Raw genomic sequence first — 17,989 nt, forward strand, 5'->3', positions numbered from 1 at the left:
GGGTTTCTTAAAGCACACTTTAAGTAAACTCCTTTAGTTCTATGATTTATTAAACAGCTCGAACATACCTTATTATATATACAATGTACCTGTATTTTTTACAGAACACCATAAACAGTAAAGGGACACATTTTTATTAGAATGCAACTAATGTCAAATTCAAGCCATTTCCTTCCTTTTAAGATTATTCTAGTTTATTTCCGCATGATTTTATTTCTTTAAAAATTAACCAAGTATATTGATTACTTAGAAAAACAAAAACGGTTGTATGTGTTTCAATTTAAAATACACTTATGAATGTAAAGGTAAATTATAAGCTTTCGAACAAGTTGAAAATGGAAATTCTTTTTTATAAATATATTCTAAAATTTCACAGTCAAATGACACATACCACAAATAATTTCAAACATGCTCATTATTCCAAGACGTTAACACGACTCTCATTAGGAGCCGGATGCATGCGACTTTGAATGTGACCTCGGTAGGAATTGCGCATGTGCTCCGCTTTTGTTGACTGATTTATATATATATGGAAGAGAAAGGTTAAAATAAAAATGTTTATACGGTGCAGTTGTTTACATAGGCTAGATATTGACAATAAGGAAACAACATAAAGTAAATATAAAAATGTATGTATTCAATACTGACCTTGTAAAGTGATAGGTTTGACTGATAAACGAATAAGGAAAAAAGAAAGGAGCATAATTTCATGGCATTGTTAAAAGAGAAAAAGTATTGGTAATGTAAAAGGAGATTTTTTTTATGTAAATTAAGGACTTTTACTCTGACAATATGTTATGGAGCTGTTAAACTATATTGACACTCGGACTTTGTCATCAGTAAATATAAACTAAACAGGTCGTTATATAACGTATTGATCTAGCGAAGAGTTAATGACTGCTGAATATATTATTTATAAAACAAAACTTCCATATTTTATGCAGTCTTATTTATATAAGAAAAAAATACTTCTACAGGCACTCAAAGTACTTTAATTTGAGACCATAAATGTGTATTTTACCATTTGATTTGACAGCTTATTTCGAAATACATAAAAAAGAAACAAGGAAATTAGTATTTAGATAAGTGCTCTATATTAAACTTCAAAGTTTTAGGATTTTCCTTGAATATAACAAACAAGACTTGCCGTGTAAGTAGATGTCAGTTATAAATCTTGTGCTTATTTCTAAGCCCGTCAAAGGAAAACTTATGCATGCTAGAGGGCAGTTATGGTGTCATTGTCCATTTCATATGTCATTTAGACAAGACAATGGGAAATGAAAAGGTTTCTTATAAAAGCTGCTAAACTTAGAAGACAAATCTGGCATAGAACTGATAATTGTTATGCGTGTGTGTTAGTGAACGCAGGTCTATCTTAACGTCGAAGTTTGTAATAATCTTTAATGTATTTCTATTCTTGATAACAGATTCACAAAGAGTTAAAAAAAAAAGATATCAAAACATTTCTCCAAGATGAAATAGAATTTATACTAAAAGAATTGTGGATAAGGCATTTAAAGAAACCTAATGATCTCAAGTTAGATTCTTAAAATACAACTTTAATACATGTTGTTGCTGTAGTAAACTGATACTGAGTTATTCGAAAAAAATGTTCCTTATCAGCTACTGCGACGATTTATTTTTTCAAAAAGTTGTTCAACTTTGCAGATTTTTTCTTGGTTAAATATTATTAATTTCGATTATAATTTGTGTAAGTTAGCAAAAGTATTTTACAATAACTTCGTGTTCACATAGCAATTCAGGAGTATAGAAGACAAGACATTGATAGAGGATCTCTCATGCTAACTATACCAATCGAGATGAGCTTTAAAAATATAAAGAAATAAGGTTAACAATATAGTCCCGTTTGTACTGACTTCTCATTATAAATTTGACCAGTTTTCACACTTTCACCACGAATGTTGGAAAGAAATAAACAAAAGTAACATCTTAAACTAACTAAGGTCTTCCCCGATCCAGCCGTATTGGTTTTTCGTTAAAACAAAATCCCTAAAGACGTACTGGTGAGAGCTTATTTATCCTCTGAATCAGACTCTTGCAAAGGTAGTGGACCAGAAGATGTTAAACAAAAATTAAAGTCTTACGAAAAAAAGTTATCGCTAGTTGTGTTTAAGCTTTTGATTTGGTCATTTGATAAGAAATTTTAATTTCGTTTTGAATTTTCCTTGGGTTCGGTATATTCGTTATTATACTTTATAAAAAGGAGATGTGATAAACAGTATGTTGTTGAGCCAAAACAGACATTTCACAAACGTATAAATGGATATAGTAAAGATTTTAGATGTAAGCCTCTCTCTTTTTTCTATTTCGCTGACATTTGAGATCCAATGAACACAATAACGCAGATATCAATCGCCTGACTATTATTATCATTCACCTCAACAGTTTGGTAAAGGGACCAGAGAATCACAATATTCGATAGAACTATCTTTGTCATCACATTGGATCAATGAAAAAGTATAGTACAAAGATAACGCGCGTCTGGTTTATTAAATAATAAGCCTGGAACCTTAGATAACTAATTACACCACAGGGTAATTAGTTATAACTTAGATAACTAATTACACCACTGTTGATGCACGTTTCGTACACCAAGGGTATCAACATCCCAGTAGTCAGCTCATCAGTGTTGACATGAATATCAATTGTATGGTCATTTTTATAAATTTACTGTTTACAAATGTATGAATTATTCGAAATACTTAAGATTTTCTTATTCCAGGTAGATTACTTAAGCTGTATTAGGCACAACGTGGAATTTTGGGTCCTCAATGCTCTACAACTTTGTACTTGTTTGTCTTTCTTAACTTTTTTGATCTGAGTGTCACGGATGAATCTTATAAAGACGAAACGCGCGTTTAGCGTATTAAATTATAAACCTTGTACAATTTACACCTGAGGTTTGATGCCACTGTTGGTAGACGTTTCGTCCACCGATGGTACCAACAGCCCGGTAGTAGCACTTCGATGTTGACATGAATATCAATTATATGGTTATTTTTATAAATTTATTGTTTGCAAAAGTATGAATTATTCGGAATACTAAGGATTTTCTTATCCAAGGCATAGATTACCGTAGCCGTTTATGGCACATCTTTGTTATTATTTTGTCTTTCTTAATTATTTTGATCTGAGCGTCATTGATGAGTCTTATGAAGACGAAACGCGCGTCTGGCGTATTAAATTATAAGCCTAGTACCTTTGATAACTAATTATAAATTTTTTGAAATATTTCCACCTCAGGAAATACACCTTATTTCTATTTGGAAATCAGTCCCACTTGACCCAATAATCTGTCCCGCTTGAACTTATGACATCAACCAACAATCACTTTTCTGTTGTGGCGTCATTTATTTTCTATTATGACGTCAAATTTTATGAGAACCTTTGTGATGTCCAGTAATGACAACCAAATAGCAATAAAAGAGTGACGAAAGATACCAAAGGGACAGTCAAACTCAGAAATCTAAAACAAACTGACAACGCCATGGCTAAAAATTAAAAAGACAAACAGACAAACAATAGTACACATGCCACAACATAGAAAACTAAAGAATAAACAACACGAACCCCACCAAAAACTAGGGGTGATCTCAGGTGCTCCGGAAGGGTAAGCAGATCCTTCTCCACATGTGGCACCCGTCGTGTTGCTTATGTGATAACACATCCGGTAAATAGTCTAATTCGGTAGGTCACATTCATGAAAGGGAAGGGGATTGTAGTTACGATGTAAGGAACATATCCGATATCATAAGGTGTAAAGATTACCTTAGCTGTATTTGGCAAAACTTTAGGAATTTTTGGTCCTCAATGGTCGTCATTTTTGTACTTAATTTGGCTTTGATTTTAACATTTTTTTATTTGAGCGTCACTGGTGAGTGTTTTCTAGACGAAACGCGGGTCTAACGTAAGTACAAAATATCAATCCTAGTATCTATGAAGAGTTTATTTGACACCTTTCCGTTTCAATTTTCATTGTATCCTTTTTAAATATATATGTACGTTAGATGGAAATAGAAAAAAATTATGACCGGAAAATCTGACCCTTTTCGACTATTGAGTACAAATTTGATATCTTTCACCTCTCTTTTATGATACGTGTAAAAAATCATTTTTGCAAATGATAATGAAAACATTCAGATGAACTGATGAAGGTATTGAAATGGTCAATATTGATAACCCTATGCAAAACTTGTCGATTTTCAGTTCATTGCAATGACTCTTTATAATTCCTGTAAGAATGTAAACATTGAATCTTGTAAATATGTGTTTTTATCATATTTCAGTAATCTACAATCGACATTTTTTCCGAGACATTTCCGTTTCCAAATTAACACAGTTTTGTGCATGTCAGAAACTTATATGCATACTTGAGAATCGACAGATGAATATTTCTGGGAACAAAATATACTGTTTGAAATAAAGAGTGACAAAGTATATATAGCAAATTCAATAACCTGTCAATCATCTCCCTTCTAGTTTCGACTGTTATAGACGTCTAAAAAGTTTTCGTCTCTAATGGTTAAATTTGTCCTAGAATAGTTAACATTGACATTTCTATCTGATTCTGACACTTTTTTCCCAAGTTGTTATATATGCCAAGGTGTTAATTTGTATATATATTATTATGTAATTTTACAGGCACTTGTCTCTGAAAAATAATCTAAATATACCTTTACTTGTTAATTTATTTTATATATATATTTCGTTTTGAGACAAGTGAGTGTTCTCAATATTCAGAATTGGGACTTTTGACGTCAACTTAAAGACAGTTGTATATGACGAAAGACGTATGCATAGATCTTTTAAAATATTATAATATCTGAAGGCGTCTGATAAATATTACTTGTTGTCATAATTCATTATACTTTTCATGTGTTTACAGTTTACAGTTCATTTTGAACTGTTATTTTTTTGTCATAGATATTTTGCAATATCCCTTCTATCCATTATATTGTTGTTTATTTCTTTATATTATATTAAACTTAATGAAAGAAATGCATATTACACAATACCCAAAAACTAACGGCAAAAAGGTTTGTAATGTTTAGAAAATCTGTCAGATCCAGTTAAGAATTCAAGGTTTTAAAATATTTATGATTAAAATCTAAAATGTTCTTCTATTATGTAATGATCGTTAGCATGATATCATTTTGATATAAAACAATCCAAGCGACACGTATATGTTTGTCAAAATTGATAAAGCCGAAAGTTGATTTGTTGGTGACTGTTATCAAAACTGAATATCCAAAAAGACTTGTTCTTAATGTTTAATAAGGTCAAATCAAACCATGGGATAAATTTGATATACATAGCTTTTTTGTTCTTTATACGAAAGCTGTCTATTCTACTTATAGTTTAATCCAAAGTTGATGTAAGTATCACTTTACCATTGAAACAAATACTATCATGCGATACATTATTCATGTGTTGACGTTCTACAATTAATTATCTTTTTAAATTCTATTCTAACTTAGTTCAAAACTTATATGTTCACATCGTTTTTTTTTATATAAATAAGGCCGTTAGTTTTCTCGTTTGAATTGTTTTACATTGTCATATCGGGGCCTTTTATAGCTGACTATGGAGTATGGGCTTTGCTCATTGTTGAAGGCCGCACGGTGACCTATAGTTGTTAATGTCTGTGTCATTTTGATCTCTTGTGGACAGTAGTCTCATTGGCAATCATACCACATCTTCTTTTTTATATATATTAAAAGCTATCTACAATTACCTCTTTTACCGGTGTTCATTCTCAGTATAAGTTGTATGGCATGCACTATGAAAGGATATTAATATGAAATGATATTAATGGGGATATTTACATTATTTAGTGCATTTTTAAAATACTTTTTGAGTCCATTTTCTCCCATACGAAGAGTCAGCATTAACAGTTAACCATTAACAGTTTCTAATGTGTACCTTACAGTAAGTCAAATAAAAACATTAAATATTTTAAAGCTTTATTTTTGTAAATCACACTTTTGAAAACAATAACTAAATACTCTGTCCATGCGTTTGTCAGGTATTTCACATCCAATTTTTTATGGAAATATTCATTATAAAGCACAAAGGTGTCAGTATTCACCTCAAAAACTAACAAAACCTTTGAATAGACTTATTAAGAAGGGATATAGTTACGATACTGTTGTCAGGTCATTAAAGATTGCATATTTTGGCGTTAATATTGATTCACTTATAGGGTTTTTGCATCGGAACTAAACACATTTATTCAAAAACCAGTTGTTGGCATGACACGGGTTATGTTCTTCTCATATATGTTATGATGGTATGATACTAAACCCCTAACGGGAAGGATTGTGCCTGATGTTCATATGATGAAATTATAATCTTTCAGTCAGTTTAATTGAAGTCTGGAGCTGGCATGTCAGTTAACTGCTAGAAGTCTGTTGTTATTTATGTATTATTGTCATTTTGTTTATTTTCTTTGGTTACATCTTCTGACATCAGACTCGGACTTCTCTTGGACTGAATTTAAATGTGCGTATTGTTATGCGTTTACTTTTCTACATTGGCTAGAGGTATAGGGGGAGGGTTGAGATCTCACAAACATGTTTAACCCCGCCGCATTTTTGCGCCTGTCCCAAGTCAGGAGCCTCTGGCCTTTGTTAGTCTTGTATTATTTTAATTTTAGTCTCTTGTGTACAATTTGGAAATTAGTATGTCGTTCATTATCACTGCACTAGTATATATTTGTGTAGGGGCCAGCTGAAGGACGCTTCCGGGTGCGGGAATTTCTCGCTACATTGAAGACCTGTTGGTGACCTTCTGCTGTTGTTTTTTTCTATGGTCGGGTTGTTGTCTCTTTGGCACATTCCCCATTTCCATTCTCAATTTTATGTTTGTTGGTATACACGCGGTATCTTTACGGGTGGCATGTTTTCATTAAAAAAGGGGATGTAATACAATACCCTGAGTTTCTAGAAATATTACAGTTATGTCTAACATAAAAGTTACTCGAATACCTCGTATCATTAATCAAGCTTAGACATATACCTACGATGAGGGACAATTAACATGTTAGATAACGAGAGAAATTGACTATCCAACACGAAAACTTACAAATAACTGACAATCAAACGACTGGATTTTGAGAAAACTACGATCTTTATTTGCAATTACATAGGTCATTTGTTTACCAATACTACTAGTGTAGAAATAACCTATAAATGTACTATAAACATATAATTTAATAAGTTTTATAATTCTGTTGTTTGATGGTGCCAATTGATACAGAGACAATACTCGTTTAAATAAGACCAATTAATGATTAATCTATCGTTTATATCAGGAAATTCAATTAAACAGGTTTAAAATCTGCTCTGTATAGTACGTTGACGTATTTCCTTACTAATCTCTATGGATGATCTCCACTTATGCAAACAAAACGCGTGAATCAAAAAGTGGGACATAAATAGCAATTTCCGCTTCCATTTTGAGGCTTTTTAAATAAATAAAACAACTCAACGTCTTGTAAAATGTGAACAATAAACTAATTATATAATATTGTTAATTTCCATAACACGAGAGTCTAGAATGACAATCACCGAAAACGCTCGTGACCAAACGTTTGAATAGAATAACCTCTAAGATTAAAATCCAGCATGAACGAAGAACATGCTACATTGAGGGTGATAACCTTTGGGACTGTAGGAAGCAATCTAGCTAAACAGTAAATGATAACATCTTGGACTTGTCTCCAAGGACCAACACTCTGGGACTATTGTTCATCAGGACCAAAGCTCTGACTACATGTAGGATGGTACCATCATGGACTGTAGTCAACATGGACCGAAGCTCTAGCTACATGGCGGTAGGTTTCTTCTAATAATGTAGGCCTTCAGGACTGAAACACTGGCTTCATGGATGATGGCAACAGTCAGGTCAAAAGCACTGGCAACATGGCGAACGGTAAAATCTGTAGCTGTATTCCAGCAGACTAATTATTGGCTAAAAGACGGATGGTAATCTCCGGAACTGTAAATTTCCATGACTGAATCACTGACTCAACAGTAGATGGTTACCTACGGATCTGGCGTCTACCGGAGAGGAATCACTGATTCAATGCGGGAAGTAACCTCTGGAACTGTAGGACACAATCACATAAACAGTGGTACATTGGAGATATCCTCTTGGATAGTTGTTAATAGGATCTAAGCTATGGCTACATAGCGGGTTGTACCCTCTGGTATTGTAGTCTAGCAAGTCCGAATCGCTAGATTATATTATCACAATTCAAAGTTAACTGAAATTGTATGATCACAATTGTTTCAAACAGATAATCAAATAATCACAATAAAAAATTATGTATTTTATATAAAATTACATTTTAAAAATGCTGGATACTCATCACATAAAAAAACCGAATACTTATTTTATCGTAATAACAAAAAAAAAAAAACAACAACAACAACAACAAAAAAAAAAAAAAAAAAAACCGAATACCTATTCTATCACAATTAAAAAACATACTTATTCTATCACAATAAAAAAAAAACCCGGATACTTGTTCTATCATAATTAAACCTAAATGATAATATATCATAACTATTAAAACTAAAGGATGATTGAAACTAATGTACAACTATATTTCTCTAACTCTTTGGCAATTAAACCCTGTCTTGACCTATTGTTTAAAACAAATAAATCAGCGTAATTGCCAATGAATTGGCTAAGTTAAAATGCCATCATCTACATGTATCAGACGATTTAAAAAAAATAATTCTGGAATTTGATGCGACTGTCATACAAGTGAGAGGTTTAGCGCTGTAAAACCAGGTTCAATCCACCATTTTCTACATAAGAAAATGCTTTAACCAAGTTAGGAATATAACAGTTGTTGTCAATTCGTTTGATGTTTTTTTATCTCTTGATTTTGCCATTCGATTAGGGACTTTCCATCTTGACTTTTCTCCGGAGTCCATTATTTTTGTGATTTTTTTTTTCTCTTACTGTATAACCTATAGGTTACATAATAAATGTTATATCCTTTTTAAGTCTCTGCAATAATCTAAACTTGTGCTAACAGGTGTAAACAAAATTGATATATTATATTGTATGACGTAAATTTCCAAATTGTGGATAGCACTCCTTTTATCAACAATAAAAAAATATTTGATAATCATTAGGGAAACAGATCATAACATATTTAATCATGGCATATTGGATTTGTCTAATCTTTATAGTAAAATTATCGAATTTAAAACTAGTTTAATTTTCGAATTTAAAACAAGTTTAATTTTCGAATTTAAAACAAGTTTAATTTTCGAATTTAAAACAAGTTAAATTTTCCGATTGTATAAATTTGACAATTCAGTGTTAGAAATCTATATTAAAGCAATTGAAACCAACGGACACGTCAACTAATAGCTAATTATATCATAATGCTTAATAATAAACGGATACAAATCATTCAAACTTTCAATTAATATACTATCACAATAAAAACTATCAGATGATTACAAAATGTCAAACATATACTCAAAAATCCTTAAGAATAAAGGCAACAGTAGTATACCACTGTTCAAAATTCATTAATCGATAGAGAAAAAACAAATCCGGGTTACAAACTAAAACTGAGGGAAACGTATCAAATATAAGAGAACTACGACACAATAGAGACACAACACCGAAATGTAAAACACACAGAAACGACTTATAATGTAACAATGGCCATTTTCCTGACTTGGTACAGGCATTTTATGTAAAAATGGTTGGTTGAACCTGGTTTTGTGGCATGCTAAACCTTCCGCTTTAATGGCATTGTTAATTATAGCATTAAAATGACAATATTACGCGAAAGGGCTACAATAAATAAATTAGAGAAAATATAAGACAGAGAAACAAACGAAAAATAGCCATCAAAAGGTAACAGGTTAAAAAATATTTTTAAACGCCAGACGCTCGCTACATCCACACAAAACAAACTAGGCTCAGATAATAAAAAGTTTGAAAGCCGTAACAACTACAAAGTTAAAGATCGCCGAGGATCAAAAGTTTCAAAAAGTTGTGATGCCAGGGTTACCCGCCTGGGACAAAAAACATCATTATTATCAAGAAAATACATAGTTTTGCAAACTGTAAATTTTATAAAATGACTATATAATAGATATACATGATTAAACTGAAGTGGTGACTAGCTAAAGAATAAAAACGAATACATGACAATCACAGCCGTGTTAGCCATAGTCATTGCAACGCCCACAGTGACGTGACGTAGTTTTGCAAACTGTAAATTTTATAAAATGACTATATAATAGATATACATGATTAAACTGAAGTGGTGACTAGCTAAAGAATAAAAACGAATACATGACAATCACAGCCGTGTTAGCCATAGTCATTGCAACGCCCACAGTGACGTGACGTCACATTTAAATTTCTAAAACATGTTCCGAAAATCAAGAAAGAATTTGGATGAAATTCAAGATTAGATTTGTATGACTTATATCATCTAACTTATATTAATAACAGTGAAAGTTATAATACTAATTAATATTTAATTGTAGTAAGTAGTAATTAGATAATTAATTGTATTCTCTAGCTTTGTCGGTGTTTCTTCTGATCAAACTGTCTATCAAATATATCATGTAAATTTCGTTGATCCAAAATTAAATCTACCAAATGAACTGGATGAGTAGTTATCCCCAACACAACACACGAGTACAATAGGAAAAATTACGATTTACAACTACAAACGTTAAGACATTTGACAAAATCCGATGACAACAACAAACACAACATCAAAACCCAATAAATTAATTTGGAATAATTTGGGATGAAAAAGTACCATGCCACGTCTTAAAGCAATACGAATTCACACTCAGCAAAACAGTCACATTCGGGAATAAGTCACGTTCGGTAATAAAATGATCAGACGACGTAATGACAAACCACAATCTAACACGTGGCAAACATGTCCATAGTTAGTTTGGACAAAGATACATCGTATGGATCAACCTAAGAATCCTATATCTTTCATCTTTTCTCTGTGTTCTTTTCTTCAAAAGAATGACTGATACATATGATGTTTAAAGCCAGTCAAAATAAGAAAGAAATAGTCGTGGTTATTGATTAAAACAGTCGACTGTCAACTTTAAACAAATCAAATTACTAATGTTATCCTGACCAAGAAATGCAGTGTTTACTAACCCGTTTCGTCTTTTGTTTGACATTCTTGACATCATGATATATAATGGGAAAACTACGAAAATGTAATTTATATGTCTGCAAAACAAATAATTCTGTGGAACTTATAGTTTACACAGTAAATGTAATATCCTTTTAAAGTCTTAAACATACCGATAAGTCTCTGACATTGTCACGGAGTCACACCAAAAGACGTTGGCATAAGTAAAATTCATAAAGATTCATGCTTTTCGTTATTGACGCGATTAGATTTATGTGAACTAGCACAGACTGTAAATGTTTCTCACTAATGAAAGCGATAGTCCTGTTATAATAATCCCGTGGTATGTATATATGCATAACAAGGACAAGGGTAAGTTCAATTAAATGATGGACATCCTGAAAATATGTTTTGTCCATCAATTTGATTAAATTGAGTGTAAAATTTGAACACAATGAACCTTCGACTGACCATCGTTTTATTTTAAGTAATATCTTATAATTACCATTTTGCAGCACGGTGTTTTAATGTTTCCGATCACTGTATATTGCTGTTTTCTACATCAAAGATTAGTTTTTGAGTAGATGGTATTTTTGTACATCTTTGTAAACTTTGGTTACGAAATGATTTAACATCTGTCATTCTCAAACTTCATAAAGATGAACCTCTAACAGTCTACAGTCAAGATAAACAAATATTATGTAAGTAACGCTTCTCATAATTTTAGAAAGTGTATACTTTTATATTTTGTACATTGTTATTTAAGAATTGAATGCTTATTTTTGTAACTTCATTGGGGTGTAAAAGCGTTGACCGAAGTACATTTTGTACTAAAAATGTGCGCACGTTCAACGCTTTTACAACCCTACTAAGTTACAAAAAGAAGCATTCAATACTTATAATTACATTTTATTAGCAATGATCCTGAAAACACGAATTTTATTATTGTTTTCTTTAATTCACCTGTGCACTTTATTGTGGGACCACGTGTTATCATGAATGAAAAGTTTTATTGAGCAATGCAATTGCTTACGGAATAACACGTGGTGTGCAGTTAGCCAATCAGAATAAAGTATCATAATGAAACATACATTTAATGTAATTGTTCTGCATTAATCGTACATAAAAATAATCAGGTCATTCTTGTATTTTAGCGATATAATAAATCCGCATATGATTAAAATAAAGCTTAATGCATTGAATGTTTGGAATAAATTCTTCAATTTCGTGATTTTGCAGCAAATTTACAAAATGCATTCTATAATCAAATCACAAGCAAAGGCTATTTTAAAGCATCTATATTGTAATTCACAATTATTCGATTTAGCAAACATTTTTTAAAATTTCAAGCGTTATTTTAAAAGTTATAAATTTCAGAAAACACCTCTAATTGTTTTGTTTTTTGTAAGTTAAAACATTATGCAATTTTAATGAACTTGAAATAATTATCTGGTGTTTCGTTGTTAAAAACAGAAACACCTGTGTCTTAAATTCAAAATGAAAAAAGTATGTCCAATCTTGATTAACTTATTTATTGTTCAGTCATAAACCTCATATACACTGTTCAAAATATCATACATGCAACTATCAGCTTTCAATTGACCGTCCTAATGACAAACTTAGTCTATTAAATACTGTTTTCTTCTTACTTATAATGGCATTTCCACAGTATGAAACAATCATAGCTATGGAGACCTAATGACAACATTTCATCAAGATTCCGAATGCTATATCTCTAGGGAGAGTAAGACGATATTACAGTGTAAGCTCCTTATTTCCTCTTGAAGGAAAACAAGTTTAGTTCCACCCTAGTAAAAACAAGTGTGGGATCAAAATCTATTTGTTAAATATTTTAAATTACGGATTCTCTTGTTTTCCCTACGTCATCATTGTGATTGTGCATATCTTTTACATAAAACAAATATTGAATACTTGTTAGAAGTATATCATTTTAAATGCACGTTTGTTTATAATATTATATGAATTGCTGTGTTTATTTTTACATGTTGTATACGAACGGTTACAATAACATACTTCAAATTTTTGGGTTTTAGTGGGGAAACGCATTTCGAACGTAGGAACTTTATTATATCCATGTGGTATTCAGTGTCAGGAGAAACCGAAAAAATAGTCAAGGAAACAATGCTGATAATTTAGTAACTCAGTGAAGTGCCAACTTTGGCCATGTCCATATGTGCTTGGTTAGTATAAACCATGGTGTTTCTGATACGGTATATAAGTAAAATGTACAGGAAATTAACAGGAAATAACAATATCAATAAAAGATCATGACAGCATAGTAGTGCTTTTTCCTGGGCTTGCGATTCCCTCGCGATAAAACGTCTTAATACATTAACCCTGTGTTTGTTTAACCACATCAACTATTCCAGGACAATTAGGTACGATAAATGCAGTTTCCAGTGCACAAGTTTCATAAGTGGCACTCAATCAAAAATGTTTGAAGTAAAACTCAAAAGTCAAGTTGAAGAGCATTGAGAATAATCTGAATTGATAAATCAAACATAACCTTTTAAGAACATTTCCCATCTCTTAGTATCCCAAAAGTACATAGAATGATTTAAGGGACTCTCATCTATACTATCAAACGAGAAGACCTCAAGTTGTGTGTCGCCTCTCCTCCTTCCACAATAAATTTATCATTATGCCTTTGTGTGCTTTAGGTAAAAATGAGAATGGAAATGGGGAATGTGCCAAAGAGACAACAACCCGACCATAGAGCAGACAACAGCAGAAGGTCTCCAGCAGGTCTTCAATGCAACGAGAAATTCTCGCACCCTGAGGTGTCCTTCAGCTGGCCCCTAAACAAATATATACTGGTTTAGTGATAATGAACACCATACTAAACTCCAAATTGTACACAAGAAACTAAAAGTTGAAATGATACAAGACTAACAAAAGCCAGAGGCTCCTGACTTGGGACAGGCGCAAAAATGCGGCGGGGTTAAACATGTTTGTGAGATCTCAACCCTCCCCCTATACCTCTAGCCAATGCAGAAAAGTAAATAGTCGTATTTGTCATCCTCGCTTATGATCATTCCGTTTGTGTTATTTTAGGAAAAAAACGATAATAAAGGCGTCCGGATATTGTTTCCGTCATCGGTTGAACTTTAAAGTAATAAACTAGACTTCCGTTTAGGACGGTTTAAAATTAAACATTGTTTTCAAAGATCTTTCATTGGTGCTTGTGGGACAGGACATGATTTTTTTTTGGCCTTATCTGTTTACTATGAACATACATATACTATAAATAAAGTGTACATTGTATTTGCTATTTACTATCAATTCCAAGTTTACCATCAACGGCGGTCATATATTACATGCTTAACTTTTACGTTCTTTTTGGCTACTTATTATATATTTATTTGATCCAACTTATTGTGTACTATACATACATTACCTTTTTTCTCTCTTTTGGGGCTTTTTGTTTGTTATCTATAACAACCACACTTGCATTAAAATGCATAAGATATTCATTAAAAAAATATTATAGATGCTTTATCTACATATTCTTTAAGAACTTAAATAGTTCTCATTAATCATTTTTTTTGTCTCATTGTTTGTATTATAGTGAACATTTTTGAATGTTGTAATGTTTATGCCCTATGGGCTCATAATTGGAAAATAAAATATCTTCTTCTTCTCCTTGTATTATATAGAGATTATGATATATATGCGTGTTCACAGTATATGGAAAACTAATAGAAAATAATAAAAAAAAATAATAACTAATTTGGAAAAAAGGGAGAGGGCTAAAATAAATTGCTCTGCCACCAAGTACCTTTGACTTTTGATACATTTCCTGAAAATCTCCAGTCATAAAATCTTTTACTAAAATTCACCCTACAACAGTTTACATACTTCAAACAAAGCTCTAAATGCCCGCGATTTCGCGGATGTGTTCTAGTATTGATTAATTTAATTATTTAAATACGACATTCCAGAATCTGAGTATCCTAATATTATATTCATTTTAAGAGGTTGCTGCTTAAAAGATTTTTTAAACCAAGGATACATAATGGTAACATTGAAACCATCATTTGATTGAACTTTATGTGATATCTGTGTCGCAAACGCTCTTTTTCTCGATGAAACTATCCACCGATGTATCTTTTCATCCCATCGAACTTAAATAAATGACACGACATAAACTTTTAAATCTACTTCATTTCTTGACTTAAATATAAAAAATGACAATGATCGTCCGTTGAAAACTAAAGAACACATCCAGAGTGAGACCCTCCGACTTCTGGGTGGCAACATTAAAGTTATACCTGCATCTGAAGTATATGGTTCTAAGAATACGATTCCTATTATGATTTTTTTATAGAGGTTTTATGCTTACAAAAACAGCTGAACCAAGGCTTCAGAGTTGAAGTCAAATCTTCGAAAGTTTAACAGACGCTATTTTTTTTTGCTTAATCATTATGTAATATCAGAGTCACATATGACCTTTTGATTTTCTTTCATTGCTTTTCGTCTTAGTATTGTGTTTTGATTTTTTACAAATGTCCATACGAGAAGGAATTTTGATTGTTCACTTGATACCTTATTTCCTTTTTGTGAATAAGTTAATAATTATGTGAAATAGTAAAACTTTCAGTCATATCTGAAAAGAACTTTATGCTTCATGGTAGTTTAAATGCAAAAGTGTCCGGTAACTTGTGCCATGATTGGTGAAATGTAAAAGATACAACGTAGTAAAGTTGACAGTAAATGTTAAAGTAATCGTTGAATTAAAAAAGCATTTGTTTTATTTATAGCAGCCTGTCTTATCATTTTCCTTTCAATTGTTCAAATAAGTGTTGCAGAAAGACAAGGTGAAAATGACTTTATCAATAAAGTGACAATAAAATAATACAGTAATGTATAAGCTCAGAACAATATGTATTGTTTATAGTTTGAATGAAAAGTAAAAACACAAAAATACCGAACTCCGAGGAAAATTCAAAAGGAAAATCCAAAATCAAAAGGCAAAATCAAAAGTCCAAACACATCAAACGAATGGATAACAACTGTCATATTCCTGACTTGGTACAGGCATTTTCTAATGTAGAAAATGGTGGATTGAACCTGGTTTTATAGCTAGCTAAACCTCTCACTTGTATGACAGTCGCATCAAATTCCATTACATTGTCAACGATGTATGAACAAAACAAACATACTCAAAGAGTAAAAATGTCAAAAATAGGGGTACAGCAGTCATTATTGTGTTATCATCTTAATATCACTATAAAAACAACAAATGTAACGAAGAATCACAAAAAGGCATACATCAAAATTAACATACTCATTTTGCTTTTCTTGTACCACTTAATTTATGTATATAAAGTCTACCCGTCAAGGAAAGAAGGTTTTCATTGCTGGTGTAAAAATGCGCGTTTGAAATTCGTACAGGTAGACATAAAAATAATTTTGTCGTTAAAAGTATGAACAAAACAAACATACTTGCATCACTATAAAAACAACAAATGTAACGAAGAATCACAAAAAGGCATACATCAAGTTTAACATACTCATTTTGCTTTTCTTGTACCACTTAATTTATGTATATAAAGTCTACCCGTAAAGGAAAGAAGGTTTTCATTGCTGGTGTAAAAATGCGCGTTTGAAATTCGTACAGGTAGACATAAAAATAATTTTGTCGTTAAAAGTTTGAACAAAACAAACATACTTGCATCACTATAAAAACAACAAATGTAACGAAGAAGCACAAAAAGGCATACATCAAATTTAATATACTCATTTTGCTTTTCTTATACCACTTAATTTATCTATATAAAGTCTACCCGGAAAGAATAGAAGGTTTTCATTGCTGGTGTAAAATTGCGCGTTTGAAATTCGCACAGGTAGACATAAAAATAAATTTGTCGTTCAAATTATGAAGGTATACATACATGCATAGTCAAGTTGATATAACAAACAACAGACTCAACAGTAAATGTAATAAAAATAAATAAATAAGGTGTGGTTCAAAGTATGATGGGATACATACGTACAGTATCACGTCAAATGTATAAAATAAAAAACAGACTTAACAGAAGTTTAAAGTATTTTAATGAATAATTTTATCATTCATAGTATGTAAAAATCCATAAGTAAGAGTAATTTAAGTAAATGAAATAATTTTGTCGTTCAAAGCATGATGTTTTTATATAACCACAGAGTCAATTCAAAAGAATATCTCAAAAAAGTACAAGCAATATTAATAAAGACTAATAAAATAACACTATAACGCGTTATTAAGATGATAACCAACGTCAGTACGCAAAATCTATACTTCAAGACCATCTTGTATTATTTGTGAAGTTGATACGGAATATTTATCAACAAGTTCTGGGTATCTTCCGATGAACTTTTTTAGAAAAAGGACGAGACGTTCTTTGACATACCCCTGGTTCATCAACTTTCTGCTCAGACACTGGTGACGTTGTACAAAGTCTGAATAGGAGCTGCAAGCTCTTGAATACCTAATAAGTTGGGAAATGTATATTCCATATGCAGGTGAAGTTGGTATATTACTACTAAGGTGGGGGAAATTGATAATTTCAAAATTAAAATCGTCTCGTTTGTCATAGATTCTGGTACTGAGATGACTGTGTATGTCAAATTCGAGGTATAAGTCTAAAAATGAGGCGGAGGAAGCCGTGTCTGTGGTCTCTTTAATTTCTAGTCCTGGTGGGTATATTAATGGAACCCAATCAGAAAAGTTCGGATTGTTAATGGAAAGAACATCATCAATATATCTGAAAGTGAAATTAAATAACCTGGCTTCTTTGATCTTCTTGTTTTTAACAAGTG

The sequence above is a fragment of the Mytilus galloprovincialis genome, chromosome 2 (genome assembly GCF_965363235.1).
Source record: "Mytilus galloprovincialis chromosome 2, xbMytGall1.hap1.1, whole genome shotgun sequence".
Taxonomy (NCBI): Eukaryota; Metazoa; Mollusca; class Bivalvia; order Mytilida; family Mytilidae; genus Mytilus; species Mytilus galloprovincialis.